At 43.0% G+C, this 13,480-nt stretch overlaps 1 protein-coding gene across 1 annotated transcript in view; it reads right to left on the reverse strand.

Moving 5' to 3' along the window:
* The window catches only part of LOC147460543 (sterol 3-beta-glucosyltransferase UGT80A2-like), a 161,196-nt gene that overhangs the window by 102,102 nt on the left and 45,614 nt on the right, over positions 1 to 13,480 (reverse strand). The window lies entirely within an intron of this gene.

The following is a 13,480-nucleotide window of genomic DNA, read 5'->3' on the forward strand; positions in this document are numbered from 1 at the left end:
GTGAAACACAGCGTTGTGATCAGACCAAACTGGGCACACCAAAATGACATCAAGAGGGTCTGAAGTTCTTAACATTCATCAGACCTCTTAACTCAATCTATGTGCCCAAGCTTACTATGCAAATGCTCAAAGAGACCAAATGTGGGACCGACAATCAGCCATATGGTCAAACAAACAAACTAAAGGCATGAACAGGATTCTTAAACCTATAGAACAAGCCTAGATGCTCAACAAAATAATTGAACGTCATTTATCCATTTATAATTACAACATTCTAGGGTGCAAACAAACTAATTATGTAACAACCTACCAATAACTGTTTGAAACATTTACCTATCCATACAAAAGTGCAAAACACATACATGTCACATTTACACACATACAATTAACCAATAAATGGGAGTAAATTGAAGGGCTGATAGGACAATAAACATCTGATTTATCAAGAGGAGAAGTTCCTTAGCATTAGAGATATAATAGCTTACAACCTGCTTCATTTGCACACGAAGAACACAAGCAAGTCACACGAGATACAATTTTTTTCAAGCTGCAGCAGCTCATGATGTTACTACTAAATGAGCTATAGCTTAAAAAACTATAATTCTAGATTAATTAATGAGAGAGCATATATTGGATGCGTCATCAAAGGATGACTCGATCATCAAAGACGGAATATCCCTAGGACCATCCTAGAACGGGAACTCCTAGTGCGTCATTCCAGAGATGATTAGAGCGCTGCTATGCCACCTAAGAAAGGTACTTTAGAGTCACATCAAATGGATGATAGAGAGTATCGAGAAGGGATTTCTGATGCATCACCAGATGGGCGACACTGTGAAATAGAGCATCGCTGAGGAAATTGCTTGTAAGTTTGGTAAAAAAGTGACCAAGTTATGAACACTTCTGGTGCGTCACAAGGTAGGTGACGGGAGTATGGGTACAAGAATGTAAAATCGTCTAAGAAGATTCTGGACTAAATTAGAGTTGCGCACAAGAGGCAAGCAAGTGAATGAAGATGGGTTCTCAAAAAGTTCATAGAAAAAGCGGTGGTTTTCTGGAAAAAAAAAAATGCTTTTCCACAAAATTGAAAAGAGTCTATGTCAGCTTTACATTTATGCATGAGGTAGCATCTGGGGACACCTGGATTGAGTGTGTGTGTGTGAGCATTTCACTTAAAAATCAGATTTTATAAGGTTTTGCAGGTCTTGTTAAGCCATTGAAAAGTCAACTGCCCTCTTGTTAATAAGTGGCAGCCAACAGATAAAACAGATCAGCCTCAAATATAGGCGCCCCAACAAAAACAGCCCTCTCCCAATTTTGGCACAAGAAAAAGCCCAATGATTTTCTCTCTAGAAAAGCAACCCCCTTCTCTCTATTCTTCTACTATTCTTGCAGTTGCCAGGAAAAAGCAACCCTACTGATTCCAGCTGCCAGGAGCTATAAATGCATGCCATGTTCCCTTTTCTCCATCAGTTGCAAAAGGGCCCAAGTGCTTGTAAAGACAACTGCAGAAGGCACCTCTGCTGTCCACAAAGCACAAAGCTGTGGCAAATTTCAGCCGTTAGGAAGTTTCCGAGCCCTTGTACTACTGGCCCAAGGGTACCATGATGCCATGACCAGTACAAGAGTTGCATCACAAAGAAGTGTGTTCCAGAGGTTCCTCCATCACGACTAGGGTCCTACTCTACTTAACCTCCCTTCAATGAAGGATGTGTTCACGCACAAGGCTAGTTCACACTGGCCAGACACTATTAAGATGCCCATCATGATGCCTAGGGACATAACACTCTCCTCCATATATTGAATTGTTGTCCTCGACATTTTTTCCAGCAATGGACCAAGGGACCTGTTCAACGGCCTCGCGAACTCCCAAGTCAGCAGTCGACTCAGGTCTATGTTTCCAATTCATCAGGTGACACGTACTCTAAATAAGAGGTCCAACAAGACCACTTACCCTTTGGTCAAGACTCAACACCAACACGGGTTCAAATGAAACATACCAATAGTATCCTTCAAGTTAGTAACCACGTTCCACAAGTATATTTTTATCGCATTCACTTATCTTGGGTGACCCAATTGCACAGGTAGAGATTGTTGGAGAGTTGTGGGAAGAGATGTCTAGCCAGCTTGGGAGTCAATTTCTAGGATTGATTACTTCTAGATCTCGTGGTTCCACGTACAGCACACAAGATTGACAGTCTATTGGAGGCTTTGTCTAGCAGCTTGTTCTTCTCTTGCAGAGCTTGGGAGCAGGATCTCTTGATCTTGCGGTATTAGTTGCAATGTCACATGCACACCTAACCCTATGTGCATGTGGACAAGATAACTCCTACTTCATGGTTTTGGATAGCTTAGGAAGTGTTCTGGCACCCTTGTAAGCATTTATGTAGGACGTGCATGTCCAGGCACTTAGATTAGTTACATACCCTCTGAATGCACATGAGCCCAACCAATGTATGCTAGGTGTAGGCATTGGGGAGTGTTTCCATAGTCAAGCATCAAATCCCAGCCTAGGTATTTACCTGCATGTGAAGCACCTCTTATAAGTGAGTATATAACTAGCATAAGTTAGTACTCAGAATACTGTTAGAGTTCAGATTCCTATCCAATGGTGACTCTAGTATCTCCCAAGAGCAGATTAGGGAGGCTGTTTTGTGGTTGTGCTCGGCCAAATCTGAGGTAGACGTACCTTTTCTCGGCGATGCACTCCACGTGTTGCCAGGCTGGCATGGGGTAGAACCATTGTTCCTAGGGTTTCCCGGGGTCAGAGTCTCCAATCTGCACTTCTGCTACTATGTGTGTGTTGCAGGTCACTTTTAGTGAGTCCACATTTATTAGCATTTTAGCCACTTTTCATGATCATGGGGTTTGTGTTCGATTTACACCACTCTGTTGCTTCACAGGTCTAGGGCATACATGTACGGCTAGTGTGCCTCCGAGCTGGCCACCCTTTGCATATGCATGTAGGCTGCATTGTCCGGTCGCCCACCTTGTTCGGGCGTCCTCATATATTTCCATATACCATTTATTTCTTGTTGGGTCGTGGGGGATTTTTCCACGCATTGCCCTACTGTAACAAACTTGGACTCCCCGAGTTAAGATTCTACCGCGACACAACAGAGATTCGCTTCAAAAATACTTCACAAATCAAAAGAGAGTCGACACGCCCGGCGTAGTTCCGTGCCAAGAGGTACTGGCCCCAAAGACTGGCCCTTCCGGTATTTCTTTTATATTAATCATTGAGCAAAGTACAACCGACACGCGGATGCTCGCTCTCAGACTCTGCATCCATATGCTCTACAAAGTGAGCCCCCCTTGGGTCCTTATAAACATAACAAGGGTTGCTAAAAGAAGAGCCCCAAAAGCATTAAAATCAAAAGCAAATTGTCCCCAAAAACAACTCGTCTAAAAAATGCCAACAAAAAGCAGTCAGTGTAATCTACAAAAAACCGTACGCTCTACCACGTTAGCAAGTCAGCATAAATATAGAAAATCCATACGTTCTGCCACGTCAGCAGGCTAGCGTGAATTACGGGATTCTGTAGAGTTGCCACGTCGGCAAGTCAGCGTACATTGCGGGAATCCGTACTGACAACCATGTCATCACGTATGTGTTGTGTGTGTGTGTGTGTGTCCGGGCACTGCCACGTCATCAGTTTGTGACATACCCCCCTCTTGAAAGAATTGTAATCGCCCTCGATTACGCCTGCAAAACAGGCAGAGGCCATAAACTGTCTTAGTAGACATTGATTGTTAGTACCGACGCACTAGACACGACACATCTAGCACTTCAACAAAACGACAGTCACATCACAGGACATCACTCGACATCTCAAGACATCACATGAAAATTCATTCCAAATGCCAAACCATGACCATCAGCAGCGTATTTAGTAATCGCATCTAGATCCATTTCGGACCTTACTGATGCTCAATCAAGTAATCCTTATTGCGATCATGTCTATAGAGATTTATGAGACCGAAATGCTGCAGTTATTTCGTCTTTCAGTTCTAGCACTGAAACAAGTCAAATGAGAGAGTACAAATCAATCATATTCATTTTTGGGAATTCCTGTCATAAAGTCATACACCAGAATACTCGTCAACCCATTAATATCCCTGAAACCCAAAGGGGACATCAATGACCTTATTCAAAAAGCGGGGTAATCTGTTGACAAAGGAGCGGAGTAACTCCCCTCTTATGCAAACCCGCTGCACTAAATTCACCCTCGCTGAATTCGGGGTTCTATCAGAGTAGACTATGCTAAACCAAATGCTTCAAGGTAAAGTTCCAAAATCTGAGTACCTGCTAGGTCCTCCTCCTCCATCCACTTCGCATCCAATGCAGGATAGTTATTGAATTTAACCAAGAACCGCCTAATTATTTACCCTTTATCTTTCTTTCCTTGTGTGCCAACATCTGTTCTAGAACGAGTATCACCTCGCTTTCCTCCACTTCGGGTTGCTCATCAAGCTCCCCATCAACAAGCACATCACCTTTAAAAGGCTTCAATAGACTCACATGGTATGTATTGTGAATCTTCCAAGTATCGAGCAGCTTGAGTCGGAAGGAGACATCATTTATCTTTTCTTTTATCTGGAAAGGCCATAATATCTCATGCTAAGCTTTGGAAAAAGCTGCTCCTTTCCTTTTCGTTTTCTTAGGCGTGCCTTCTCAAAACGTAAGAGTATCCAATCATCTTTCTTTAATTACAAATCTCGTCGATGTCGATCTGTTGCCTTCTTATGTCGTTCCTAAGATTTCGTCAAAGCCTCCAGACCTTGGCAAAAGCAATGTCCATGTCCCTCGTGTACTTGTAAATTTCAAAAATCTTACCTTTCGTGCTAAGCAAGAGTAGAACCTTCGGAGCACCTTCAATGATCTCAATGGCGCCAAAGGCAAATATTTTTCCATTGCGTCTTCTGATTAGAGATGTAAGACTTCAATAAATCCAGAACAACTGAATTTGCAATCTCAGGTTACCCATCTATCTGCGGCTGGAATGATGACGAGAATTGCAACCATGTGCCAATGTTCTCCCAAACAACCCTCCAAAACAAACTCGTGAAGCAAGGATCTCTGTCGAAGACTATTGTCTCAGACATGCCATGTAGTCGAAAAATATGTGCAATGAATAGTCTCGCTAAATGATCCGGCTTGATTGTTTTCTTCACTGGAATGAAGTGAGCTTGCTTGCTAAATCTATCGATGACAGTCCAAATGCCATCATGCCCACTCTATGTCTTTGGGAGATCAAAAATGAAATCATTGCAATACTTTCCCGGGGCGGGTGGGAATGGGTAAAGGCTATAGTAATCCCTGTGCCTTATACTTGTCAAACTTGATCTTCTGGCTACTAAACAACTGCAAACAAAGTCGTCCACATCCTTCTTGAGTCTCGGCCAAAAGAAGTAACGCTCCACACCTCTCAAGGTGGTGTCGATGCCGCGATGACCCGTAAAAGGTGGACAAGGCACTCAATCAAAACCTTTTCCCTCAACGGTTGTGTGACGCACAACATTGTTTTCTTCATCAAGTAGTCATCCCGTATGGAATATCCCGCTACTACCCCCCATTCTGTATTCGAGTAAATACATCGGAAAAACCTCGGTCTGTGGCGTATTGATCAACCATATCCTCGAAGCTTCTAGGATGAGTTGCGGAAATAGCCAAGACTAGGGACTTCCGAGACAATGCATCTGCCACCAAGTTTTCTTGTCCCTGAACATGGACAATCTGGAAGTGAAGCTATGATGAGATGTTAGCCCATCGCATTTGCTTTTCTGAAAGCTGCTTCTGTGACAAGAAGTAGCGTAAACTCTACTGACCAGTAAAGACCGTGAAATCGGCTCCAAGTAGGTAATGTCGCCACTGAGTAAGAGCATGGATCGTTGTCAATAGCTCTTTCTCATAAATCTATGCTGTCAATTCTGGCCCTGAAAACAATCGTCTTTCATAGGCAATCACATGGCCTTCTTGCATTAAGGACTATCGGACCAATGTTGACTTTGTCGGACTTACAAAAGTCATTCAAAGTATATTGTGATGCTTGTGGACGTAGTCTGGGAGCAGTAGTTTTTCTTTAAGTGTCTCAAAGGCAGTCATCTCTGTCGGTCCCCACGAGAAATGGACTCCTTTCTAAGTCAATATGTGCAAAGGGAAAGCTACCTCTGCAAACTTTCGAATGAACCGTCGGTAATAAGAACACAAGTCCAAGAAGCTTCTAACTTCATTAACACTCTTCAAATCTGGCTAGTCACCTATAGTCTCAATCTTGGCCGGGTCCATCTGTACTCCTGTCGCTAAGACAATGTGTCCCAGAAAGTGTATCTCCGGTTCACTCTTTTTCGCATTCATAACTAATCTGTGATCACGCAATGCCTGAAAGACCTATAGCAAATGGTGTCGATGTTCTGCTTCATCCTTGGAGAAGACTATAATATCATCAAAGAAAGTGCCGACAAAAGATCGATACTCTCGGAAAATCCTATCCATCATTCGGTTGAATGTTGCTGGAGCATTGGTAAGACCAAAAGGCATCACCAAAAATTCATACAAACCGAAACTTGTCCAAAAAGCTGTCTTGTAGATGTCTCCCACAACGATTTTGATATGATGATATTCGCTTTTCAAATCAATAACGCTGAAACAAGAGGATACCTGAAGTCAGTCAAGAATATCATCGATCCTTGAATCGGAAATCTGTTTTTGATAGTGATTTTCTTGAGAGCTCCGTAATCAATGCACATTCTCCAAGATCCGTTTTTCTTTAATACCAACAACACCGGAGAGCAGTAGCGTGAAGTACTCGGCTGGATAAGACCCTTTTCAAGGTCTTTTACTTGGTTCATGATTCTTCATTATAGGCTCGGCTAACACGGTAAGGTGGCTAGTTCGGTGGTGTGCTTCTAAGAATCAAATCAATAGAGTGATCCTCGGGACGAGAAGGGGATAACTTGCCTGGCAGGCCTTCAGAGAAACAATCAACATGTGTGTGGAGAAAATCTTAACGTTCTTTGTCAAGTTTAGACATGTTCATTTTGTGTTCATCATTCAACTCTTTCAAATAGATCGAGAAAACAAAAAGACTGGATTTCATTAATTTGAAAATGGCCGAAGCCGATACAATAGGGACGGACTCGCCCTTCAGTTTTACATCAAAGTACAATTTTTTTGCCCTTTTCTTTTGTCAAGGTTGCTTCCTAAGCTCAATAGTCAACCACGACGTTGTTCTTATGGTACCAAGGGCTCCTAGGAGGATGTCACATCCTTCCAAACGCATGATGTAAAAATCCTCGTGCCCTAACTACCCCTGACAATGCAAACAAAGTTTGCAATGACAGGCATAATGGCTATATCCCACGCGGGCACCGCTAGAACTACTTCTGCTGGTGGTCCCATCCTCTTAGGTGTAATCTCAAGCCGCGCCGCCAATGCAAGTGAAATGAAGTTGTCCTTGGCTCCTCCATCGAAAAATATAAGGGCTTCTTGATCCTTCACTTTGCCCTAAGCTCGGCAAAAATCTGTACTTTCATCTATCTAGCTTGGGTCAGTACCCATGCAATCTGGTACCAGTCCTGCTTTCATCTTGCCTTTTGTGCCACGTTCCTCGGCTACTGTAGAACTCTCTAGCATGTCTTCAGTCTGTCCATGCTGTGTCTTTTTGGGGCACTTTGCAGAGATGTGCCCTTGTTCCCAACAACCAAAACTCTTCCCCTCTTTGAAATAGTTAGCCCTTTCTCGAAGAGTCGGTCAGGGTCATGTATCCTTCTTTTCTTGGGAACTCTTTTTCTTTCTACTTTCATCGTTGGAGGCATGTCTAGTCCTCTGAGTCAAGATCTCATCAGTAAGGTAAGTCAAATTCCCCGAATGTATCAAGAAACCCCGTTTCGCATGACCCATTAATTCTTGGATAGAATTCGACTTTTGTTCGGAGCATTAATCTCGGATCTTTGTATGGAGTCCGCAGCAAAACTGCTCAATCTGTTCCTTAAATGTGAACTTCTTAAATGAAGAGGTTGGTAGAAAAGAGTCCCAAAACCTCTTGCAATAAGCGTCCAAAGAATCTCCCTTGGTCATCCGAAGATAGTTCCAAGAGGTTCTTACATCTCGTTCGTACTCCCAGGTCAGCCAAGAAGAAATAAAGAGCCGTTTGAATTTCAACCACTTGACTCAAGCTTCTTTTCTCAGAAGAAGAGTGGACCACCATGTTTGAGCATTTCCTTTTAGAAAAGATACAACCCTCTTGATCTACCCTTAGAGCATCTCGGAATCCAAAAAAGGATTCAAATTTTATCGATTGTCCACCTTCTTTGAACTCCTTAGTCTTCTTGCTCTTGTCTTCGAGGAAGTCGTATTGGTTGGCTCTAAAGAAGTGCTTCTTCTTCGCATATAACATGTGGTCATCGGAGTCCGAACTGTCAGAGGATGACTCCTCCGTAGAGCTATCAGAAAATGGTCGAAATCTGAGTTTCTTTGCCTTTTTCTTGTTCTTTCCGAAGCTTTTCTTTTTGCTTCGCTTTTTGCCCTTTCTGCCCTCCTCACTCGAGTCGGAAGAGCTAGAAGGACTGTCAAAAGAAGAAAACGAAGAAGAACTCGGTAGTCCTTCAAAACACACACGTTTTTTCTGCATTCTTGCAGATGCAAAAGAAGATTAACGGCCCAAGTAACCAAGGTAGTCAGTCCCCTTCTTGCGCTTCCCAATTTTTCAATTGATTCTTCGTGTCCAAAACCTGACTGATCTGGGTCTGAACCACCTCTTGATGTTCTTGTTCTGTAAACATCCTCGAAGAAGGAAATTTCTTGATTGGTGGTTCAATGGCTTTCTGCCACTGAGTGGGCACTTCAACGATGGATTGCTGAGACAGAAATTTTGCAACTAAGGATCTTTAGCAAATTGAAGCATCTGCTTTGTGCACTTGTCAACATGTTGTCGACGTTGCATCTCTTGGAGTTCATATTGTGTAGGCCAAGGTGGCCCGTACTCATCTTCTATTAATTCATTTAAATCTGTTGCGTTGTCTCCTCCCACCTCAGCAGTTGCAGAAGAAGTTGGATTATTCTTTTCAAAATCCATAAGTGTCGTGAGAAAGAGATCGGATTTCCCGATAGAAGAGAAATCGGCCGTGCTCTGATACCACTGTAACAAACTTGGACACCCCAAGTCAAGATTCTACCACGACACAACAGAGATTCACTTCAAAAATACTTCACAGATCAAATGGGAGTCCATACGGCACGGCGTAGTTCCGGGCCAAGAGGTACTTGCCCCAAAGACTGGCGCCCCTTTCGGTATTTCTTTTATATTAATCTTTGAGCAAAGTACAACCGACCCGCGGGTGCTCGCTCTCAGACTCTGCGTCCAAACGCTCTGCAAAGTGAGCCCCCCTTGGGTCCTTATTGTGAATTACACCACCGTTGCTTCGCCATTTTGTACGGCTAGTGATTGTCTCGGGTTGGCCACCCATCGCACATCATGTAGATTGCATGGGTGGACACTTTTAGGCTTTAGCACATGTCCGGCCGGTCATTTTCTAAGCCTATCTGGGTGCGCACATTTTTAGCCATGTTTGAGCTTTTATGTCTTTTTGCACCAGTTACACATTTTTGCCCTATCTCAACCTAAGATTTTATAAATAGAATGGTTAGGGTCTTGTAGTCATTCAAATTGTGTATTGAGAGCATCATTTGCAGAGCACTTGTGTTTTCTCTCTCTCTTTCTCTCTCTCTCCCTCCAACGTTTTCGGCACGCGTGGCTCACACTTTTTCCGTTGCTCACTCTCACACTTAAAAACATTACAAGGGTTGCTAAAAGTAGAGCCCCAAAAGCATTAAAATCAAAAGCAAACTGTCCCCAAAAACAACTGGTCTAAAATTTGGCGACAAAAAGCAGTCAGCGTAATCTACGAAAATCCGTACGCTCTACCACGTCAGCAAGTCAACGTAAATCATGGAAAGCTGTACGTTCTGCCACGTCAACAGGCCAGTGTAAATTACGGGATTCCATACAGCTGCCACGTCAGCCAGTCATTGTACATTGCGGGAATCCGTACTGACAACCACGTCATCACGTCCGTGTTGTGTATGTGTCCGAGCACTGCCACATCATCAGGTTGTGACACCTGTTGAGCGCCCGACGGTTTGTGCAAGTGAAAGAGCACGCGAGAAAGTGCGGTGTGTGTGCAGAGAGGGGTGGCGAAAGCCAACAGGAGAGGAAGCGCTAGCAGAACGATGGGGGAGAGAGAGAGAGAGAGAGAGAGAGAGAGAGAGAGAGAGAGAGCTCACGTTTTTGGGGAAAACTCGATAAGTGGTTTTCCCACTTTTATTATAAGTGACCTTTAAAAAATGTGTCCAGGTTTAGGGTGAACCTGGACAAAGTATAAAAATGTACAAAAAAGGGGTTATTTAGGCCTTTAACCCAACAACCTCCCACTTAAAGGCATAAATGACGCCTTTAAGTTAACCAACTCCCACGAGCTGTATGCAATGCTCATGTTGAACCTTAGCAAGACTCTTGGTGAGAACATCTACAGGGTTATCCTGTGTTGGAATCTTAGTCAAGGTGACTAGACCATCCTCCAATACCTGTCGTATGAAGTGGTATCGCACATCAATGTGCTTTGTCCGTGCATGAAACATAGCATTCTTGGCCAAATAGACAGCACTTTGGCTATCACATCCCAAGACAGGAGTACTAGCAGGCATACCAAGCTCTTTGACAAGTCTGCCCAGCCATATGGCCTCTTTAGAAGCCTCAGTGGCTGAAATATATTCAGCCTCAGTAGTACTCAATGCCACAATTTTCTGCAGTCGTGAACACCAAGAGACGACACCACCAGCAATAGCAAACACATAGCCACTAGTGGACTTCCTGGTATCCAAGTCACCTGCCATATCTGCATCACAATAGCCCTGCAACTTCATGTCACTTTTGCCATAACATATACACCTAGCTTGTGTACCTGACAAGTATCTCAGAATGCATTTCACAGCTTCCTAATGTGCTTTGCCGGGATTGGACATGTATCTACTAACAACTCCCACCGCATGGGCAATGTCAGGACGAGTGGCAACCATAGCATACATAAGAGAACCACAAGCTGATGCATAAGGAATTCCCTTCATAGCATTCACTGCCACGTCATCCTTTGGGCAATCAGCTTTGTTAAGTTTTGTGTGTCGAGGTAAAGGTACTCCAAGTGACTTAGCTTCAGCCATGTTAAACCTGTCAAGTACTTTAGCAATGTACTTTTCTTGAGATAAGAAGAGCAATTTCAGCTTTCTATCTCTCTTGATTCTCATGCCCAAGATGTGTTGAGCATCACCTAAATCCTTCATTGCAAAAGCTGAATTCAGCTGACGTTTAAGAGCATCAATGGTAGACTTATGCTTCCCAGCAATCAACATATCATCTACATATAGCACACGGATTATAGGACTTCCATCATTATCCTTCTTTGTATACAAACAATGGTCTGAATGGCTGCGTTTAAAGCCTTGAGACAACATAAAAGTATCAAACTTTTTGTACCACTGAAGTGATGACTGCCTCAAACCATACAAGTTCCTTTCTATCAGGAACTACAAAACTTTCATTGCAAAAGCTGAATTCAGTTGACGTTTAAGAGCATCAATGGTAGACTTATGCTTCCCAGCAATCAACATATCATCTACATATAGCACACGGATTATAGGACTTCCATCATTATCCTTCTTTGTATACAAACAATGGTCTGAATGGCTGCGTTTAAAGCCTTGAGACAACATAAAAGTATCAAACTTTTTGTACCACTGAAGTGATGACTGCCTCAAACCATACAGTGCCCTTCTTAGTTTGCATACAAGTTCCTTTCTATCAGGAACTACAAAACCCTCAGGTTGCTTCATGTAGATATCTTCATCAATGACACCATGAAGAAAAGCTGTTTTTACATCCATTTGATTCAATTCTAAGTCAAGCACTGCAACGAGAGCAAAAAGGACACGCAATGTCGTAAGCTTTACAACAGGAGAAAAGATCTCTTGAAAGTCAATCCCCTCTTTCTGTGCATACCATTTGGCAACTAACCTTGCTTTATACTTGGGCTTTCCATCAACACATTTGACCTTGTAAACCCATTTGTTAGGAAGAGCCTTTCTTCCTTTAGGCAATGGCACAAGATCCCAAGTATTGTTTGCATGCAAAGATTTGATTTCCTCTTGCATCGCAAGCTCCCACTTACTGCTTAACTCACATGATTTTGCCTCTTTATATGTAAGAGGCTCTCCCTCATCTGTCAACATAACATGATGCAAAGAGGGGTCAAAGCGCTGTATCAACCTTCTGACACGAGTAGACCTGCGTACCCAATGATCTACATTCTCAGGCACAGGTTCTACATCAGGAGGCAATTCATTTTCAGCATGCTCATGCTGCTGAAAATCATTTTCAGCATGCTCATGACAGGTGGCTGTCCATCCTCATTTGGAGCATCTAAATCATGTCCTACCTCTTCTGGCTCAAGGTTAACTAGCTGATTATCAATTTCAGCTTGCGGTAATGCATCTGAGGCTCTTTTTCAACATCAATAGGTGGCAAGAGAGACTGAAATTTGACCGATTTCTTGTCAATTTCAGAAGATGTAGCATTTTTTAGCAATTTAGCCTCTTTGAACACTACATCTCGGCTACGTACTACCCTCTTAAACTGAGGCAACCATATCCTGTAGCCCATTTCACCCTCTTCCCCATAACCTAGGAAGAGTCCTTGGATGGACTTGGCATCTAGCTTTGTCCTCAAGTCATTACGAACATGGACAAAAGCCTCGCAGCCAAACACTCTCAAATGATCATAAGAGGCAGGTTTGCCAGACCAAACCTCCTCTGGAATGTCATTTTTCAGCGTACTGTTAGGAGAGCGATTGCATACATGAACTGCAGTTTTCAAAGCCTCTCCCCAAAACCCATGAGGGAGATTAGCCGTGGACAACATGCAACGCACTCTCTCACATAAAGTACGGTTATACCTCTCAGCCACACCATTAGAAGATGGATTATAAGGGGCTGTCAACTCCCTTTTAATCCCATATTCTTCCCAATAACGCTGAAATTCAGCAAACGTGTACTCCCTCCCATTGTCAGATCTTAGACATTTAAGCTTACTACCCTTTTGCGTGGTCACAAAAGCATGAAACCTCTTAAGTGCATTAAATGTCACTCTTATTCTTTAACAAATATGCCCAACCTTTCCTAGTGCAATCATCAATGAATGTAACAAAGTATGATGCACCACCAAAAGACTTAACAGGCATTGAACATACATCGGAGTGAATTAAATCAAGAGCATTAGCTTTGCGCGAGACACCAGAATAATAAGAAGACTTCTTTTGTTTACCATACAAACAGTCATTACAAAAATCTAACTTGGTGCCCTTTACATCAACCCTCTTCAAAGAGGAGAGCACATCAAGTCCCTTCTGGCTCATATGGCCAAGTCTTTTG

This window comes from Adiantum capillus-veneris, chromosome 3, assembly GCF_014529385.1.
Source record: "Adiantum capillus-veneris isolate H3 chromosome 3, ASM1452938v2, whole genome shotgun sequence".
In the NCBI taxonomy this organism is placed as follows: Eukaryota; Viridiplantae; Streptophyta; class Polypodiopsida; order Polypodiales; family Pteridaceae; genus Adiantum; species Adiantum capillus-veneris.